This window comes from Bos grunniens, chromosome 14, assembly GCF_055505025.1.
Source record: "Bos grunniens cultivar Pamir isolate PY7600 chromosome 14, Bosgru_T2T1.0, whole genome shotgun sequence".
In the NCBI taxonomy this organism is placed as follows: Eukaryota; Metazoa; Chordata; class Mammalia; order Artiodactyla; family Bovidae; genus Bos; species Bos grunniens.
The window spans coordinates 69,057,746-69,078,288 of NC_141178.1; the positions used below are offsets into that span (position 1 = coordinate 69,057,746).

The 20,543-nt window shown below is 41.6% G+C and overlaps 2 protein-coding genes across 4 annotated transcripts in view; one reads left to right on the forward strand and one right to left on the reverse strand.

Annotated features, from left to right (window-relative positions):
- The window catches only part of LOC147359626 (uncharacterized), a 243,029-nt gene extending 232,580 nt beyond the window's left edge, over positions 1–10,449 (forward strand). For both annotated transcript variants that reach the window (XR_015141018.1, XR_015141047.1), the window contains one exon: positions 9,984–10,449. The gene's annotated coding sequence lies outside the window, so the exon portion shown is untranslated. The remainder of the gene's footprint in view (positions 1–9,983) is intronic.
- The window catches only part of LOC147359629 (uncharacterized), a 675,420-nt gene that overhangs the window by 171,328 nt on the left and 483,549 nt on the right, over positions 1–20,543 (reverse strand). The window lies entirely within an intron of this gene.

The window sequence follows — 20,543 nt, forward strand, 5'->3', positions numbered from 1 at the left end:
TGCCAGGTGGCTCGGTGTTAAGAATCCATCCCCCAATACAGGAGACGTGGGTTCAGTCCCTGGGTGGAGAAGATCCCCTGGAGGAGGAAATGGAAACCCACTCCAGTATTCTTGCCTGGAGAATCCCATGGACAGAAGATCCTGGCAGGCTACAATCCCTGGAGGCACATAGAGTTGGACGTGACTGAGCATGAGCATTTAGCATTACCATTATTCTATCCGACAGAATAGTGTCACTGCCCTAAAAATCCTCTGTGCTCTGCTGATCCATCCCTCCCCATAAGCCTTGGCAACGACTCATCCTTTTATTGTTGTCATAGTGGTACCATTTCCACAATGTCACGCGTTGGGATTAGACAGTGTCTAGCCTTTGCAAATTGGCTTTCTTTTACTTAGTAATACATATTTAAGATTTCTCTATGTCTTTTCATGGCTTGGTAGCTCGTTTTCTTTTTAGTGCTGAATAATATTCCATCATTATTGGAGTATTCTTGCGATCTTATTCCATTAATAGTCTGATTGTATAACTGCACGATTTTAGTTCTCTTTTCCCCAACAATCATTTTTTGAGATTTGGAACACAGGCTTAGTTAACGAAAGCAGGTAAAACCACAAGCATTAATAAGGGAAAACAATCTGAAAAGGGAGGGTGCTAGGATCTGTAAAGACATACTCATGTATTATGCAACTTCTCTGAGTCTCAGTCTTCTCACCTGTGAAGTGCCTATGGTAATAGCTCGCTCTGCTTTTGTGAATAAGTGAGTCGGCATAGGGGGATGCTAGGCACAGGTGCTTCTTCCTGCCTTTCTGAGCCTAGAATGCAATCCATAGTAATGTTCTTCCAGACTGTGGTGGAGGTATATAGCTGCATGTTTTTCTGGGATAAAGAAAGATCTGTCTGCCTCATAGACCGAGTATCTGCCAGACTAATATTCTGGAGACATGTTTTGGGGAAGCAGCAACCTTATTGCAGTTTCTCAAATTTACATAAAAGCACGTTTTCTTCCGTTTACTTTATTATTGTTGTTTAGTGGCTCAGTCGTGTCTGACTCCTTGCGACCCCATGGACTGTAGCCCACCAGGATCCTCTCTCCATGGATTCTTCAGGCAAGAATACTGGAGTGGGTTGCCATTGCCTTCTTTAGGGGCTCTTCCCAACCTAGGGGTCAAACCCTTGTCTCCTGCATTGGCAGGCAGATTCTTTACCAGTGAGCCACCAGAAGCCCACTTTACTCATCGGTTGCTTTTATCCAGACACTTTTACACATCTGTGTCCCCTGGTAGGCTGAGCTTCTGGAAATACCCTACTGTATTTTGTTCCTCCTCTTGTTTGTGCCAACAAGTCTCCTACACATTAGATGCTCAGTAAATGCTTGCTGAACAAATAAAGAAATCAGATTATCAAAATCTAATGCAGACGACATACAAATTCTAAAAACATCCTTTTTACCCCTTCCTCTAACGTAGGGTCTCTCGACTTCGCTGCTATTGACATTCTGGGTGGGATAACTCTTTGTTGTGTGTTGCAGGGTGTTCAACAAATCTCAGGATGCTTACCCAGTAGATGTCAATAGCATTTGCCTCCCCCCCTCACCCTACCTAAATTGTGACAATCAAAAGTGTCTCCAGATATTGCCAGATATCCCCTGGGGGCAGAATACCCTTGCTTGAGAATTCCTATTCTAAGATAACGTGATGACTATCTCCCTCACTAAAAATTCCCAATTAAATGTTTATCCTCTCCACAAAATGCCTTTACTTCTCCTTCTTATATATAGTAGTATCCCAAGGCTCCCAGCGACTCAGGCTAACAACCTCAGAGGCATCTGTAACTTCTTTTTGCTGATGTTTTTCTCACATCAAATCCATAGTTAAGTCTTGAAGTTTCTACGCTCCAGTTGCCAGACAAAAACACAGGACACTCAGTTAAATCTGAACTCCAGAGAAGCAACAAATAATACATTTGCATAAGTATGTCTTGAATGTTGCCCAACACATATTTATACTATTGCTTGGGCTTCCCAGGTGGCTCAGTGGTAAAGAATCTGCCTGCAATGCAGGAGATGTGAGTCCAATCCCTGGGTCTGGAAGATCCCCTGGAGGAGGCAGTGGCAACCCACACCAGTATTCCTGCCAAGATAATCCATCCCAAGGACAGAGGAACCTGGCAGCTACAGTCCATGGGGTTGCAAAGTGTTATAGGCGACTGAGCACACACGATTCACTGTTTTTCTGGAATTCAAATTTAACTGCGTGCCTTTAGTTTTATTTGCTAAATCTGAGAATCTGACTCTATGCTTAAATTGCCTTTCAAATGTATTCAACTCATTCTGTTCCTGAGGACACTGTCTTTACTCAGGCCTTAATTACCCTTTGCCTGGAGAGCTGTAATGGTCTCTTATCCATCAACAAGTGTTTGGCTTTAAGTATTATATAACTTTGACCCTACTGGCTTGAATAATAAGTCCATGTATTTCTCCGTAATAAAGAATCTGAAGTGGTTCCAGAGCCAGTAGACATGGGGCCACTTCTCTGCATTCTTTTGGTTCTGTACACCTGATTGGTCAGCCTTACCCTCAGCCTGATTGGAGCATGGCGGTAGCCATTCTGGAGATCGTGCCCGTGTGCTAGGTCACTTCAGTCGTGTGACTCTTTGTGGCCCTATGGACTGTGCCCTGCCAGGCTCCTCTGTCCCTGGGATTCTCCAGGCAAGAATACTGGAGTGGGTTGCCATTCCCTTCTCCAGGGGATCTTCCTGACCCAGGGATCGAACCCACATCTCTTACATATCCTGCCTTGGCAGGCCGGTTCTTTATCACTAGCGCCGCCTGGAAAATGCCTAGACATCATACACAGACACGAAAATATCCAGAGGCATGAAAAGGGCTCCTCCTGTTTTCTTTGGGTTTCTCTAGCAGAATCCCCCTATGTCTCCCTAGGCAAGTGTTCCAGTACACACCCATGCTGAAACTAACCCCTGGAAGGACTGCCTGAATTATTCTGGCTGCTGCTGCTGCTAAGTCACTTCAGTCACGTCCGACTCTGTGCGACCCCACAGACGGCAGCCCATCAGGCTCCCCGTCCCTGGGATTCTCCAGGCAAGAACACTGGAGTGGGTTGCCATTTCGTTCTCCAATGCATGAAAGTGAAAAGTGAAAGTGAAGTCACTCAGTCGTGTCCAACTCTTAGCGACCCCATGGACTGCAGCCTACCAGACTCCTCCGTCCATGGGATTTTCCAGGCAAGAGTACTGGAGTGGGGTGCCATTGCTTTCTTATTCCCTGGTGTTGGAGCCAAACTTCTCTGAAATACATTCCTTCATGGAGGAGGGAGAAAGCCAAGTTCTGTTTGAAAGGAATGGGGTGGGGTGATGGGTTTGAGTGTGTGACCAACAGTGTGTTACAGCCTCTAACTGGATTCTCTACTCGCTGCTTCTGTTTTTTCACAGCATGTTTGACTTTGCTGCCAGTCATCTAGAGAACATTTGTTGAGTATCTACTCTATGCTAGATACTGATGGATGCATTTTCCTAAGACACAAATCTGAACATATTCTCACTCAGCCTGAAAGTTTCTGTGGCTCCACTCCGTTGCCTGATTAAAGATCCACTTGTAGCTTGTCCTCAAGGGCCTAATCCTGTGTTCTTGGCTCACACTGTGCTCAGCCAGGATGCACTCAGTGTTCTCTCAGCCCTTACATTTTTCTGATCCCACTGTTGCTTATCACGTTTTCCCCTGCCTTGACAACCTCCATTCACCACGCCCATCTCCTCTGGTCAGAATTTGAAGTCATCTTTCAAAGAGTAACATGCCACCAACTATATAACAATCATCCAAATTTGCTCAGCAACAAGATCGACTATTTTCTATTTTGCCTGCTAGATTAGTGGTATTTTGTATGGTATCATTTATTCCACACAAAGAGCACAGGAAATGAATATGGTTTTCCCCACTTTCTAAGATGCTTACCTGAGATTCACATTCTTGGCAAGCTGGTGAGCCTGAACTCGCACCTAAGATTTTTTATTTACAAACTACAGTTATGTATCATAATGCTTAAACACACACACACGAGAGACAGATCTAGTTTCCAAACTCCATTCTCTCTAGCTGTGTGGCTTCAAAAATCACTGACGCCTTCTGCTTATCAGTAGTCCATTGGTTCCCTGGGCCCTAGGCAAACTGGAATTCTCTTAATTCTTAACAAAGTGCTCTTCAGAGTACCAGGTCACACACAGCCCGTCAGTTGGTCATGACCAATAATTTTTAACAGGTTTCTTTAGATATAATTCACATGTCACCCAATTCACCCATTTAAAGTGTAAAATTAAATGTTTTTAGGACATTTTCAGAGCTGAACAACCTTCATCATCGTGTAATTTAGAACTATTATTACCTACAAAAGACACCCTGTACCTTTTAGCCATCTCTGCTCCCCTACCCTTCCATCTTCCCAACCACAGACAACGATTCATCTACTTTCTGTGTCTATAAATTTGACTATTCTGGACATTTCATATAAATGCTACCATACAAGGCAGAGCTTTTTGTGACTGGTTTTTTTCACTTAGCATAATGTTTTCAAGGTTCATTCATATTGTGGCATGTATCAGAACTGTATACTTTTCTCTTCTTTTGGCCACAGAATATCCTGTTGTAAGGTTGTACCACATTTTACTTATCCATTTATCATTTCTTAGACCTTTGAGTTGTTTCCACCTTAGTTAGTATGGTAATCCTGCTCTGAAGATATGTATGCCAGATTTGTGTAGACATATGTTTTAATTTTTCTTGGGTATATTACATAGCTACGAGTGGAATACTGCGTGAAATGGTAACTCTACGTGAAATTCTTTAAGAGACATCCAGATTATTTTCCAAAGTAGCTAAATTCTTTTTATATTTTCTACCACTCAAGTGTGAAGGTTTTGATTTCTCCACATTCTTGCCAATACTTATTGTCTTTTTGATTATAGCTGTCTTAGCATGTGTAAAGAGGGTATTCCATTGTAGTTCAATTTGCATCCCCCTGATGTTGAAGCTGAAACTCCAATACTTTGGCCACCTGATGCGAAGAGCTGACTCATTGGAAAAGACCCTGATGCTGGGAAAGATTGAGGGCAGGAGGAGAAGGGGACGACAGAGGATGAGATGGTTGGATGGCATCATCGACTCGATGGACATGGGTTTGGGTGGACTCCGGGAGTTGGTGATGGACAGGGAGGCCTGGCGTGCTGCAGTTCATGGGATCGCAAAGAGTCGGGCACAAGCGACTGAACTGAACTGAGCTGATGACTAATGATTTTGAGCATTTTTCAGATACTGTCTTCTTTGGAAAAATATCTATTCAGTTCCTGTGCCTATATTTTAACTGGATTGTCTTTTTATTGTTGAGTTGTAAGAATTCTTTTTTTTTTTAATTTTATTTTTAAACTTTACAGTATTGTATTAGTTTTGCCAAATATCAAAATGAATCCGCCACAGGTATACATGTGTTCCCCATCCTGAACCCTCCTCCCTCCTCCCTCCCCATACCATCCCTCTGGGTTGTCCCAGTGCACTAGCCCCAAGCATCCAGTATTCTTTATATATTTTAGATTCAATTCCCTTGGCAGGTATCTGATTTATAAATATTTTCTCCTGTTTTGTGATCTGTCCTTTCATATTCTTGATAGTGTCCTCTGGCAAGATCATATTAATCTACTCTCGGTTTTGGGGGTATTTTGGTGTTATAAGTAATAAATCATTGTCTAATCCAAGGTCATAAGAAGCTAATTGTATGCTTTCTTCTAGACTTTTGTAATTTTGGCTCTTAGATTTATGTCTCTGATCAATTTTGAGTTAAAGTTTTGTGTGAAGTAGGAGTCCAACTGCATTCTTTTGCATGTGGGTATCCAGTCATCCCTGGATCATTTATTGAAAAGAATATTCTTAATCAATGATTTTGATGCCTCTGTTAAAAATTAATTGAAAAAATATGTACCTATTATATATATATAAAATAAGTTAGCTCTCACTTCCATTCTGTGTATCTTGTGCCAACAATACTGTGTCTTAATTACTGTTGCTGTGTAGTAAGTTTTGCAATCAGAAAGTGTGAGTTTCAATTATGCTCTTTATTTTGAAGATTGTTCAAGCTATCTTGTGTCTCTTGAGTTTCCATATTAAGTTTAGGATCAGTTTGTCAATTTCTACAAAGAAACCAACCAGAATTCTGACAGAGATTATACATAGTCTGTAGATCAGGGAGTGTTGGCATTTTAACAATATTAAATCTTCCAATCTAGAGAGCTAAGATGCTTTTCCGTTTATTTAGAACTTCTTTATTTTTAATTGATTTAAACACCATTTTATAGTCTTCACAGCATGATATTTTGTACTTTGTTAAATATATTACTATACATTTTATTATTTTTGACTCTAGTAAGCAAATTATTTTCCTAGTTTTGTTTTTGGATTTTTATTGCAAGTGTTTAGGAAATACAATTGTTTCTTATGTTTTGACCTTCTCTCTTGCACCTTTTCTGATCTTGCTTGTTAGTTCTAATAGGTGTCTAATGGATTCCTTAAGATTTTTATATGCAAGATAATCATCTGTAAAAGGAGATAGCTTTATTTCTTTTTTTCCAGTTGTATGACTTTTGTTTCATTTTCTCACCTAATTGTCCTGACTAGAACTTACATCAAGTACAGTACTGAATAGAAGTGATGCATGCTGATCTTAGCGTAACAATATTCAGTTTTGTTTTTTTTTAACCAATAAGTTTCATATTAACTGTGGGTATTTAATAGATGTCCTTTATCAGGTTGAGGAAGTTTCCTTTTATTTTTATTTGTTTAGTGTTTTTATCGTGAACAGGTACTGGATTTTTGTCAAATGCACCTATTGAGATGATCATGTAGTTTTTTTTTTTTAATTCAGCTAATGATATATTTTATTAATTGATTTTGAGATTTTTAAGCATATCTTGTATTCCTGGTATAAATTCCATTTGGTCATTACAACTCTCTATATAAATTCTGGATTTGGTTTACTGGTATTTTGTTGAGAATTTTCGTTTGTGTATTCATAAGATACAATGGTCTGCAATGTTCTTGTAATGTTTTTGTTTGGTTTTAATATTAGAGTCTTACTGATATTAGAGTGATACTAGAATGATTTGGAAATTTTTTTTTAATAAAAAAAGTTTTATTTTTTGAAAGAGTGTAAATTTGGGGCATTATTTTTAAAATTTTAATTTATTTATCTATTTTTTGCATTTTTTAAAAAATAAATATTGGTGCAGTTCACTAGTGAAGCCATTTGGCCCTGGTCTTGGTGCCTTTGGACTTGCACAGACTACATTAAAGCCCCACCCCCTTCTTCTCTTTACTTGGCTAATCACTGCTATTTTTATCAGCTTAAGTTCAGATAGTACTTTCTTGAAAGGGACTTTCCTAATTCTAGCTGACAAGAGAAGTTATCTTTGCTGCATGTTCCCATAGTCCATGTAGATCTTGCTGGGATGATTTATCCCCCTCTTCCTTCCTCTACTGTAAGGCTTGTGAGACCATGGCTTGCATACACTGTGTTCACTGTTCCATCTATATCAGTAAGCAGTTGCTTGGAAAGTTGTCCATGTTCAGGAAATACTGACCATACCTAATATTATACTAAAGACTCATAAATAAATATGCCTATGAGAATTTGTTGTGTGTTAGACATGAGTGATGTACTATAGCGGTTTCCATTATATAGAGGAACAAACTGAGCCTCAAGTTAGGTAACTTGCCCAATGTTATACTGTCTTGTTTAGTAAGGAACTAACAAAAGTATTACAAGAATTTAGGAAAAAATAGATGCTCGTAGACTAGAAAGATCAGTGATGGCTTGTGACAGGAGAGGAAGCCACCCTAGACCTTGCAGAATGCTGGAATCTGGGTCAAGGTTGATGGGAAGGCAGGCAGCCCGTGTTCAGAGCTGGGGAATGGGAGAATTAAAATTCATCTCATGATCTGTGTTTGAAAATACTCAAACTCTTACCACAGCATCAACAGAAAGAAAAAAAAAATTAGAAAGCTCTCTTTCAAGTTAAAGCAAAGCAAAGATGTATTAGACTCAGTTCCTTCTCACAAGATCATCAGCAAGTAAGGCAGGCAGCCGGAATGACAAATTAGGATAGCTTTCCGGTAAGAGTCCCTCGTAAAGGACTAAATTCCCTTCTGGGCGCTTAGTGTTGTTAATGAAATGTGAAGATATTGCGCCATCTAGTGGTCTTATTGAACACACATCTCTATGACGCTGCTTTCTTGGTTGGTTGTCACTAACATTACTATATACAATGGAGACCAGTTTTCTGCAGGTTTAAGATAAAATGTGGCCTTCAAGATTCTCAAGGACTGAGATGTAGTCATACATAAACAAATGAATCAAGACTTTCAGGCACTATTGTGGATGGAGATGCCTTAAGATCTGTTTTACTGTTCCAAACATAGGGAAAATCTTGGGTTGATTAACAAAAAATTGATTGGAGATGTTATTGATCTTGAATTCCAGAGAGATAAAATTTCCAAATATCCCAACAAAGATATCTTAAAGCCAAAGCCTTTAGCTTCAAGTTCAAATCAAAGTCTCTCAGGTTATGAAAACAAATTCCATTTTCTGTCATTTCTGAGTCAGTTTTGGTTTGTTGATTTATATCCTCATTGTAGATATTATGCTGCTTTTGCACACCTGGTCATTTTTTATAGGATGCCAGACGTAGTGAATTTTGCCTTATGAGTGTTGTAATCTTTATATAAATTTCTTTGAAAATATTAAGGGATATAGAACAGTCTTATGGACTTTGTTGGAGAGGGAGAGGGTGGGAAGATTTGGGAGAATGGCATTGAAACATGTATAATATCATGTATGAAACGAGTTGCCAGTCCAGGTTCGATGCACGATACTGGATGCTTGGGGCTGGTGCACTGGGACACCCCAGAGGGATGGTATGGGGAGGGAGGAGGGAGGAGGGTTCAGGATGGGGAACAAATGTATACCTGTGGCGGATTCATTTCGATATTTGGCAAAACTAATACAATACTGTAAAGTTTAAAAATAAAATTAAAAAAAAAGATTTCAGAGCCCACATTTACATTCACAATTCCATACTTTTGATGAGAAGGGATGTACAAATATATTTGGGTGTCTATGATCTTTCAGACACTGTGCACAATCTGTATATTTGTTCCCTCTTTTCATCCTCATCAAAGCTCAATGGTAGGTACTATTAACCTTGATTGATGGACAAGAGACTTGAGTTTTACGATAACTAAGCTGGTCATACTTCAGAATGTCAGGGATTAGAGCTCAGGTGTCTGACCTCGAACCTGTCATCTTATGTGTCATGATATACAGCTCCCCACAGCAATCAAGGAAAAACCTAGTCAGCTGCCATGCACAGTCAGCAACTTATACCTCCAACAATCTTTCCCTATTCATTCATGCGTGGTGGCCATTAGGAGCTTGAGATCATTTTTGATGAGCAAAGTCTGAGACTCCTGGCCCACAGTAACTCAGGAGTTTCCTGGGAAGAGCAATCCAGATTTGATACTTTACACATCTGATTTACTAAGGCTGAGAGCAGTGCTTTGGGGCTGGTGCCTTGATTAACACAAATGTTACTGTGAAAAATTAAATGCTCTGAACCGATACATAAAATTTGAAGATTCTCAGCAGAAATAATTGCATATGAATATTTTAAATTGATCTAGTTAAATGGCAGTTACTCTTGCTGTTAAAAAGTTTAAGCATAAAGCATAATAATCCTTTGTGTAGTCTGTCCCTGGTTTATTCATTCAGTCATCTATCGATGGACATTTGGGTTGTTTCCAATGACATGCTGTTTATAACAAACAATGTTTCCTTTGTATCAGCTTTTGCTACAAAATGCCATGTAGTAAACAACCACCAAGACTTAGCTGAATATAAAAATAATCATTTATTGTTTTTGTCTCTTAAAGCTTAGCTTTGGGGCTAGCACACTGTCGTTTCCACTGACATGGCATCATTTCAAAACAAGCCTCCAGGTCAAGCCCAACATCAAAGATGAAGAATCGCTGCACCTGCGATGAGGCCATGGCAGAATGTGGGTACTAGGAAGGCTGGAGAGAAATATAATCTACTACTGCTGCTGCTAAGTCGCTTCAGTCGTGTCCGACTCTGTGCGACCCCAGAGACAGCAGCCCACCAGGCTCCCCCATCCCTGGGATTCTCCAGGCGAGAGTACTGGAGTGGGGTGCCATTGCCTTCTCCATAATCTACTGCAGTCTTGGGTAAAGTTTTGTCAATGTATCTTTGAAACACATTCCTAGAAGTGGGATAACTGGGATACAGATTAAGTACACGTGTAATTTTTCTAAATATCACCAAATTCTCCTTCATAGTACTTTAAACATTAAAAACATTAAAAACAAAATCAAGAATCAATATATGACGTTGTTGGGACTTCCCTGGTGGTCTGGTGGCTAAGACTCTGTGCACCCAATGCTGGGGGGCCTGGCTTGGGTTCTGTCCCTGGTCAGGGAACTAGATCCCACATGCGGCAACTAAAGATTCCACAGGCTAAAAAAAAACTAAAAAAACCACAACTGAAAAAAAAAAAAAAAAAAAAGGTTCTGCATGCTGTGAGTAAGACCCAACACAGCCAAATAAATAAACAAATATTATATAAAAAAAAAACTGTCTTCCCACAGTCTGCTTTGTCAGTCAGTGTAGTTTTAACTGTTATTTCTCCTACTATAAGCAAGGATAAGGATCTTTTAATGAACTGAAAGCCATTTGCATTTCTTTTTCTTCTGTGAACACTTGGTAACTGTTGAAGGAAGTGATTGAGAGGATGTGACTCCCAGTTGACCTGAGCCCTGGGCCAGGCATTTGGAGGCTCCTCCCCTCCCCAGACCTTGGGATGTACTTTCTGCCCTCCATTCCCACTGAGGGGGCTCTTTTCAGGAGGCAGCCTTGAGAGAGTGGGGTGTGTTGAGACCCTCTGGAAAGTGTCCGTGACCAAACCCGGTTAAAGCCTCTACATAAACTTGTAAGATTCTGGTGGGTGGATGCCAAGGTCTACTTGTCCGGTGTCTGCCCCAAACGGGTCTGGTGTGTAAGTTCCCTTACTTATTAAACCCGCCACCTACTAGCTTGGAGTGGATGCCCCTGTCTTTGCTTCTTCAGGCACTCCTTACCCTCTCTGTATGGGGGTAGGTTTCAGATTTTACCCAGCAAACTTCTGGGTTTGTGAATCAACAAGATCGCTGCTTACCTCCACCCCCTTTTGGTAAGGTTTTGGCCTTTTCTCTCTCTGCTGCTGCTGCTGCTAAGTCGCTTCAGTCGTGTCCGACTCTGTGCGACCCCATCGACAGCAGCCCACCAGGCTCCCCGTCCCTGAGATTCTCCAGGCAAGAACACTGGAGTGGGTTGCCATTTCCTTCTCCAATGCATGAAAGTGAAAAGAGAGCGTCAAGTCGCTCAGTCGTGTCCGAATCCTCCCGACCCCATGGACTACAGCCCACCGGGCTCCTCCATCCATGGGATTTTCCAGGCAAGAGTATTGGAGTGGGGTGCCATTGCCTTCTCTGTTATCTCTCTCTACAAGTTGTTTATACAATAGGGAAATTACAAGTTTGTAAATATTTTTTTCCCCTAGTTTTTTAGCTTGGCTTATTGTGTTTTGGCATTTGACAAGTGTTTTGAATTTTTATTCAATCAAATTTACCAACCATTTTCCATTTTGCTTCTGGATTTGGAGGTATAATTAGGAAATATTTCCCCCATTTGTGAAAAAAACCTACTTATGTGTTTTTCTTGAACTCATGTCATTTTTTCCCATACTTAAATCTTTTATTCATTTATACAATATATTCTGTTGTAGGCAGTGGTTCTAATTTTAACTTTTTTACACAGGCATACCTCACTTAATTGCACTTCATAAATATCACCCTTTTTACAAATTAAAGTTTTTCAGCAACCCTGTGTTGAGCGAGGCTGTCAGTGCCACTTTTCTAAGAGCGTTTTTCTCACTTCCTGTCTCTGTGTCAAACTTTGGTAATTCTCACAATGTTAGAAACTTTTTTGTTATTATTTTAATTGCTATGATGACCTGTGATCAGTGATATTAGATGTTACTGTTGTAATTTTTGGGGTCCCATATAAGATGACAAACTTAATATGTATAAATATATGTTTTGACTGCTCCACTGTCCAGCTGTTTCCCCATCTCTCTTCCCCTCTTTGGGCCTCCCTAGTCCCTGAGATATAACAATTTTGATACTGGACCAATTATCAGACCTCTAAGTATTGAATGAAAGGAAGACTCATACATTTCTCACTTTAAATCCAAAGCTAGATATGATAAGGCTTAGAGGGGAAAGCACGGTGCAAACTGACCCAGATTGAAAGCTGAGCCTTTTGACCCGTCTGCCGAAGGCTTGCTCAACACAGGGTTGCTGTAAACACAGAGAAGTTCTCTTGAAGGAAATTGAAAGTGCTACTCCAGTGAACACACTGGTGATAAGAAAGCAAAGCAGCCTTATAGCTAAGATGGAAAAGATTTGAGTGGTCTGGACAGATGATCAGACCAGCCATAACATTATCTTGAGCCAAAGCCTGAGCAAGACCCTGACTCTTCAGTTCTGTGAAGGCTGAGAGAGGTGAAGAAGCTGTAGAAGAAAAGCTTGAAACCAAAAGAGATGCTGGTTCATGAGTTTTAAGGAAGCCATCTTCATAGCATAAAAGTGTCAGGTGAAACGGCAAGTGCTGATACATTCATAGAAGCTGCAGCGAGTTACCCAGAAGACCTAGCTAAGATAATGAATGAATGAATGAAGCAAAAATGGTTTTCAGTGTAGATGAAACAGCCTTTTGTTGGAAGAAGATGCCATCTAGGACTTTCATAGCTAAAGAGGAGAAATCAGTGCTTGACTACAGACTTTCAAAGGACAGGATGACTGTCCCGTTAGGGGCTAGCACAGCTGGTGATTTATGTTAAGCCAGTGCTCATTTGTGTGTGTTCTTGGCTGCTCAGTTCTGTCTGACTCTTTGTGACCCCATGAATTGTAGCCCACCAGGCTCCTCTGTTCATGGGATCTCCAGGCAAGAGTAATGGAGTGGGTTGCATTCCCTTCTCCAGGGGATCCTCCCAACCCAGGAATCAACCTGAGTCTCCTTCATTGCAGGCAGATTTTTTACCATCTGAGCTACCATGGAAGCCTTGCGTATTTGCATATGTAGGATATGTAATTATGCATAATTAAATAGAAAAGATACAGTATTTTATATGTTTAATTTGCTCTCTCTTTCAATAAAACTTTTGTTAGTTAGTAATGTGTATTTATTTGTGATATGGGCTTCCCAGGTAACTCAGTGGTAAAGAATCCACCTACCAATGCAGCAGATGCAGGAGACATGGGTTCGACCCTTGGGTTGGAAAGAGTGACAACCCACTCCAGTGTTCTTGCCTGGAAAACCGCATGGACAGAAGAGCCTGGCGAGCCACAGTCCATGGGGTCACAAAAGAGTTGGACATGGCTATGCACACACAACCCAATCCAATTCATTTGTGGTAATGATTTGCTTTTGTATTCACAATTTTGCATGAATTTTAGTGCCTTCCTTTTCCCTAGTGTCTTCCTTTTCTCAGGTATTATCCATCGAGTTTATTATTGAGTTTGTCCTGTGACACTGTTTAACTTAGCTGATGCCCTCTTCTTTTCCCCAGCATCTGGACTGAAATAATACTTTTACCTCAAACACAAGCTTAACCTACATTCTGTACATGCTCCCGTCTCCTCTCATTTTCTGATAGGTGTGCTCTATCTATCTTGCCAGAACATGAAGTCCATACATGTTCTACTGTCTCATTTAATTATGTAGTCTTACATCTACAAGCATGTATGTGTATATTGTGTATGTATATGCAGATACACACATGTATGTGAAGTGAAGTTGCTCAGCCACGTCCGACTCTTTGCGACCCCATGGACTGTAGCCTACTAGGCTCCTCCGTCTGTGGGATTTTCCAGGCAAGAGTGCTGGAGTGGATTGCCATTTCCTTCTCCGGGGGATCTTCCCGACCCAGGAATCGAACCCGTGTCTCTCATGTCTCCTGCACTGGCAGATGGCTTCTTTACCAGCTGAGCTATCAGGGAATCCCAGAGATCTATATGCTGTCTAGCTTATTAGAAGCCACAACTTCCCATTTTGCTCTCATTGAATCCAGGGTGTCTGGAAATTTGGAATCCCAACTCACCTAAACCCAGACATCTGTTTGTTCACCAGGCAGTGGATAAATCCTTCGAGGAGGATGGAGGTGTTTCTTCTAAACTCACGTAGGGCTTTTTGCTGTCTGTCATTCTTATCATCACAATTACTGTTGAAGGTATTATCATTATCTTTCTTTTGTGAATGAGACATGGCTACAGAGTGGTGAAGTGAGCTGCGAGGTGAACACAGAGGGTCTGCCTTCTTTGCTCTTAACCACTATTCTGAATGGAGAATCCCGTGGACAGAGGAGCCTGGCAGGCTGCAATCCATGGGGTTGCAAAGAGTCCCACACAACTAAAGGAGCTTGAGCACATGCATATCCTGAGTCGCCATGGTCAAGTGCCACACGGGGTGCCTGAACAGAAGATAGCCAGTAAACCCAATACACATGCGGCTCCCAGAATCGTCGTTGAAAAAGTACTGCTGAATAGTTAGAAACCTCCATGCCGCCCTGCAGTATTTCTCAGGCTTCTGTCTGTAGGCCACACGCGTCAGAATATTGGACTTTACATCGCACGTACAGAATCGGAAATCCAGGGGCTGAGACATACGAATGCTCAGTTTTAGACTCTTTCCTCTGGGAAATGTTTTGAACACCAAAGCTTGAAGACGCCAGTGGAGTAGGACTTGGGAGTTAGAATATCTGGGACATTCATATAATATCTAGGGCATATTATGTTACAATCTGGGACAGCTGTCTGTAATTTACTACTGATTTCTGTGTGTATATTCAAAGTCATTAAAATATGTGTATGCTAACCCTAACCCTAACCCAAATAGGAAAAGGAGTATGTCAAGGCTATATATTGTCACCCTGTTTATTTAACTTATATGCAGAGTACATCATGAGAAATGCTGGATTGGAAGAAACACAAGCTGGAATCAAGATTGCTGGAAGAAATATCAATAACCCCAGATATGCAGATGACACCACCCTTGTGGCAGAAAGTGAAGAGGAACTCAAAAGCCTCTTGATGAAAGTGAAAGAGGAGAGTGAAAAAGTTGGCTTAAAGCTCAACATTCAGAAAACGAAGATCATGGTATCTGGTGTCATCACTTCATGGGAAATAGATGGGGAAACAGTGGAAACAGTGTCAGACTTTATTTTTCTGGGCTCTAAAATCACTACAGATGGTGATTGCAGCCATGAAATTAAAAGATGCTTACTCCTTGGAAAGAAAGTTATGACCAACCTAGATAGCATATTGAAAAGCAGAGACATTACTTTGCCAACAAAGGTTCGTCTAGTCAAGGCTATGGTTTTTCCTGTGGTCATGTATGGATGTGAGAGTTGGACTGTGAAGAAGGCTGAGCGCCAAAGAATTGATGCTTTTGAACTGTGGTGTTGGAGAAGACTCTTGAGCGTCCCTTGGACTGCAAGGAGATCCAACCAGTCCATTCTGAAGGAGATCAGCCCTGGGATTTCTTTGGAAGGAATGATGCTAAAGCTGAAACTCCAGTACTTTAGCCACCTCATGCGAAGAGTTGACTCATTGGAAAAGACTCTGATGCTGGGAGGGATTGGGGGCAGGAGGAGAAGGGGACGACAGAGGATGAGATGGCTGGATGGCATCACTGACTCGATGGACATGAGTCTGAGTGAACTCCGGGAGTCGGTGATGGACAGGGAGGCCTGGCGTGCTGCGATTCATGGGGTCACAAAGAGTTGGACACGACTGAGCGACTGATCTGATCTGATCTGATGCATATTCAAAATATTTAATAGAAAATCACAGGGAAATAGCTTACGGCCAGCTCTACAACATAGTTACTACAAACAGTAGGAATGGTTTATGGTGACAAGGAAAAAATAATCCAATGATACATCACTGACAACCATCCTTTCTGCTGGACAATAGCTTTGTGGAGCCATGGTCAATTCCTCTTGCTCTCTGTGTACCCTATATTAAGAACAATATTTTATGCTTCTCTGCCCATATAATTCTCCAGGTAAGAGTAGTGGAGTGGGAGGCCATTTCCTTCTCCAGGGGATCTTCCCTAACCCAGGGACTGAACCTGGGTCTCCTACATTGCAGGCAGATTCTTTACCATCTTGCCACCAGGGAAGCCCCCATCCTATATTAAGAACAATTTATATTGCCCACATATATCTGACATTTAACAATTTGAGGGAAAGAATTCTGTACAATGGAGAAAAAGTTTTTCCACCAATACCCAATCCAACTATTACACTTTTCTTGCCTATCGCCAGGAAGGTCTATAAAACGCTTTTTACCAGAGCCAACATTTTTGTAGTGGCTTTCACAGGCAAAAGGAATTTATCAGATCAAGTTCACACTGGAGGACCTCCATGCCTTCTGACATTTCAGAATTCATCCAGGTTTTGCATTGCCAAATTAGTTCAAACTAAGGCGTACAATTACACAAGGAGATTACAAGAGCTCCCTGTCATCAGCATATTACTTCTGAGATAAGGAAGAGGCAGAACAGATGCTGAATTAGGGAAAGAAAAAGAAGAGAGGGCCTTCAGTTGTTCTCCAGAGGAAAAAGGTGATATCCTAATAAAATTGATCAGGACAGTTGGTAGTGGACACCGTAACTACACTTCAGCTAGTTTTCAAGTTGTATGGATTATAATTTGCCATGAATATAGGCACAGATCAGATGTCTGCAGGAGCAGTTATTTCCATAACTTCAACCAAAGAACTGCCCATGTTCTCATTAGCCTAACTCATAGAACAGTAAGTAAGAAATGGGAACCCATCAGCCCCGATAACTTGATTATCCCAACAACCTTGATGATCAGTAGGAGGAAGGCAATGCCAACAAAATACTACCAGGTAAATAATGCAGTTCAAAAAATGATCATTGGATCTGTTGTCTTCTTGCTGAGATGGGAAACCGAGACTGGAGGGGATCAATAGTTTGTAGAAGGCCATACCTAGGGAAGATATGCATAGTATTCAAAAAAAGAGGTTTCCTGACATGGTACGGTGTTCTTGGGCCGCATACAATTCCTATTAACAAGCTTCACTGAGTGAGGCTCTTCGTCCCCACCTTGTTCATTAAATGAATGGAGTGGAGTAGATAGATAACACTAATACTCAGTGACCTTTCTGTGTTACTGGTCTCAGCACCAGTTGCCAGCAGAGGGCGCCAGAGTCCTTTGAAAGTAGGTTTTTTGTGTCTTGTCGCAGTCTCGGCATTCAAGTTAGCCAGCGTCAATCAAATTATTGCTTGGGGGTTAGAGGTGGGGGCGTCTTGGAGTTATCTGACTCCCTCTTTCACTTTCTTAAGGAGGGAGAAAAAACCCTTTTCATTAAATCGTAAGAGATATGCCGTTACAGTGTAACTTGTTAATCAAAACAGGCTTCCCAAATCCAAATGCAATTAAAATTGAGTTTTCAGACCTTTATCTCCTTCCTCCTGGGTGTGTAGTCTGCTCTGGGAACTCCTGCTGGGAATATTGCTTTGAAAACACTAATGCTGTAGCGGGCCCCTGGATATGGCACCAGGGAAGGAGAGGGAGGCTGGGGGGGAGGTCTGTACTGTCAATTAAAGTGAAAGGAATCTGAAAGATGAGGACAGACACAGTGGCACTCTGCAGGGACAGACGTCTCTGCAAGGCTTGCCCCAGAGACCAGTAGCTCCATCATTCTCTCTTGTGGTCTTGGGTTGAAGAATTGCTATCCCAGAATCACATGCCAAAATCATGGGGAGTTATTTTGCGGGGGAGGGGGGAGAAGAGAAGTGAGGTACCCTAAAAGAGAAGTGATGTATTGGATGAATTCATGTCTGATTCCTTAGAAAGCCTCTACAGCACACTATTTAAGGACTTTACGTAACTGTGGCATTCCCAGTGATACAACTCCCCCACTGTAGAGCAATTATACTTGCAGCATCTTTGAGCACCTTAGTAGCTATTTTGACTCAGTTGAGTATTTCTGAGAAAAATCGTCTGAGAAAATAAAGATGCCAGGCTCTCCAGTCTTTGCTAATTTAAAATTTTTTTCTTCTAAAAATTAGACTGAACTGGGGTAGACCACCTCAACATGAAGGCATTCTAGTTGCTCTGCTCACTACCAAGTTAGGTATAACTTGACATTTGCATTCCTATCCCTTTTCTTTCAAACACTGGTTTTCAAGGATACTATGGGAACAAGAAAGAATGTTATCTGTCCCAGCTTGGGAAACACAAAAGGGGTGCCAGGGAAGTGGTATCTAATTTGAAACTTGAAGGGTGTGTTAGTTCTAGCCAGACATGAAAGGGCTGGGATATGTGTTTTGGACAAGAGGAAGGCTCAGAAGGGAGACTGTGTTCTTAAAGCATGCTGCGCATTTTTCCAGACAGCAACGCAGTGGAAAATGATGACTGATCATGACACTGCTGTGACACAGAAGAGGAGTCAAATCGATTCATTAACAATATCAAATATAAGCAATGTAAGAATTTCATCTGATAGAACTTGTTTATTCCAAATCGAGAGTCAGATGTTGGATAAGGTCTAGAAAGAATTGTCTATTGCTTGGAAGTCTTGTGGATACAGGAGACTTGGATCTGATCTGAAAACAACAAAAGAACAATTGATCTAAAAGGAAAATATATTTTAACCTGTATTTCCGTGAAATCTGATAGAATGGAGAGAAGAGAAAGATCTCTGACCTCAGTAGATGTAATGGGAACTTCCTGGACTGGATTACCCACAAGACCAATTCATTTCCAGTGTAATTTGTTTGAGATGTTCCAGATCTATTGTTTCATATGTGAATGACTATCAGATGATCTTTGCCAGGCCTGTGAGCGTATGCCCTGTTTTTGTTGAAACATGCCTTTTTTTGTCACCTCAATTTCCCAATAACACCTAGTGAAGACGTCAGGAGAAAAAAATCCAAGTTTGAAGTTCTTGTTTTATTTCTGTTTTATTCACCTGGCTACAAGCAACTGAAAGATCATTATCACCAAAAAGATGTTGATATCAAGAAAGACCTGATGAAAAGTCTTAGGAAAACAGAACTACGTACATTCCTGTGGTTGTCAACTTTTGTGTTTAGAGTCTGAGGAATTGGTATGGGGTGCAAGAGAAGGGGGTAATAAAGACCATCTTCTAGGGGCGTCTGGAGGAAGTGAGTTATGGTGATGTGAATTCTCTGCCTCTAGAGGACAATGCATGTGTGTGTGTGCTCAGGTGCTTCAGTTGTGTCCGACACTTTGTGATCCTATGGACTGTGTAGGATGTGACCCTGTGGACCAGGCTCCTCTGTCCATGGGATTCTTCGGTCAAGAATATTGGAGTGGGCTGCCATTTCCTCCTCCAGGGGATCTTCCAGACCCAGGGATCAAGCCGGCGTCTCGTGTCTCCTGCACTGCCAGGCACGTTCTTTGACCAGGTGCGCGCCACCTGGGCAGCCCCTAGAGTACAGTATTTGAGGTTAAAAGGAGATGCAGGCATCTTATGGTTCAAATCCTACATGTGATAAAAGGAGAACTGGAAGCCCAGACAGATTAACCAAGAGTGTTAAAGATGCAAAAAATATGATTTATATATTTATTTTTGGCTGTGCTGAGTCTTCGTTGCTGTGTGGTGTTTCTCCAGTTGCAGCGCTCGGGCATCTTCTGGCAGTGGCTTCTCTTACTGTGGAGCATTGGCCCTAGGGTGCACAGGCTTCTGTAGCTGTGGCGCAAGGGCTCAGTAGCTACGGCTCCCAGGCCCTGAGCACAGGCTCAGTAGTTGGCACACATGGGTTTACCTGCCCCTTGGCATGTGGGATCTTCCTGGACCAGGGATCAAACCCGTGTCTCCTGCATTGGCAGACAGATTCTTTACCACTGTACCACCAGGGAAGCCATTTCACCCATCATTATCAGTCTTAATTCCAACTTCAGTCCCTCATATGTTCACAGCCCAGAGGCTTTGGAGACTCAGAGATGCTCCAGACATGGCCACTGCAAGCAAACAATACACAGAAAATTCATGAGACTGGCAAGCATTTGATGGTAGGAATTTTGTCTTATTCTATTCATCCTGAATTTGGCATTGCAAAAAAAAAATTTGGAGTGACTGTATACTGGGTAGTGCAGAAGGGCACAAGGAAGGCTTATGTGCACTGGTGACCCCAAGATGACATCAGAAATGCCTTCATAGGAGTGGTTTTAGCAAAACAGTGGGCTTCCTTGGTGGCTCAGATGGTAAACAATCTGCCTGCAACGTGGGAGACTCAGGTTCAATCCCTGGTACAGGAAGATCTGGAGAAGGGAATGGCAACCCACTCCAGCATTCTTGCCTGGAGAATTCCATGGACTA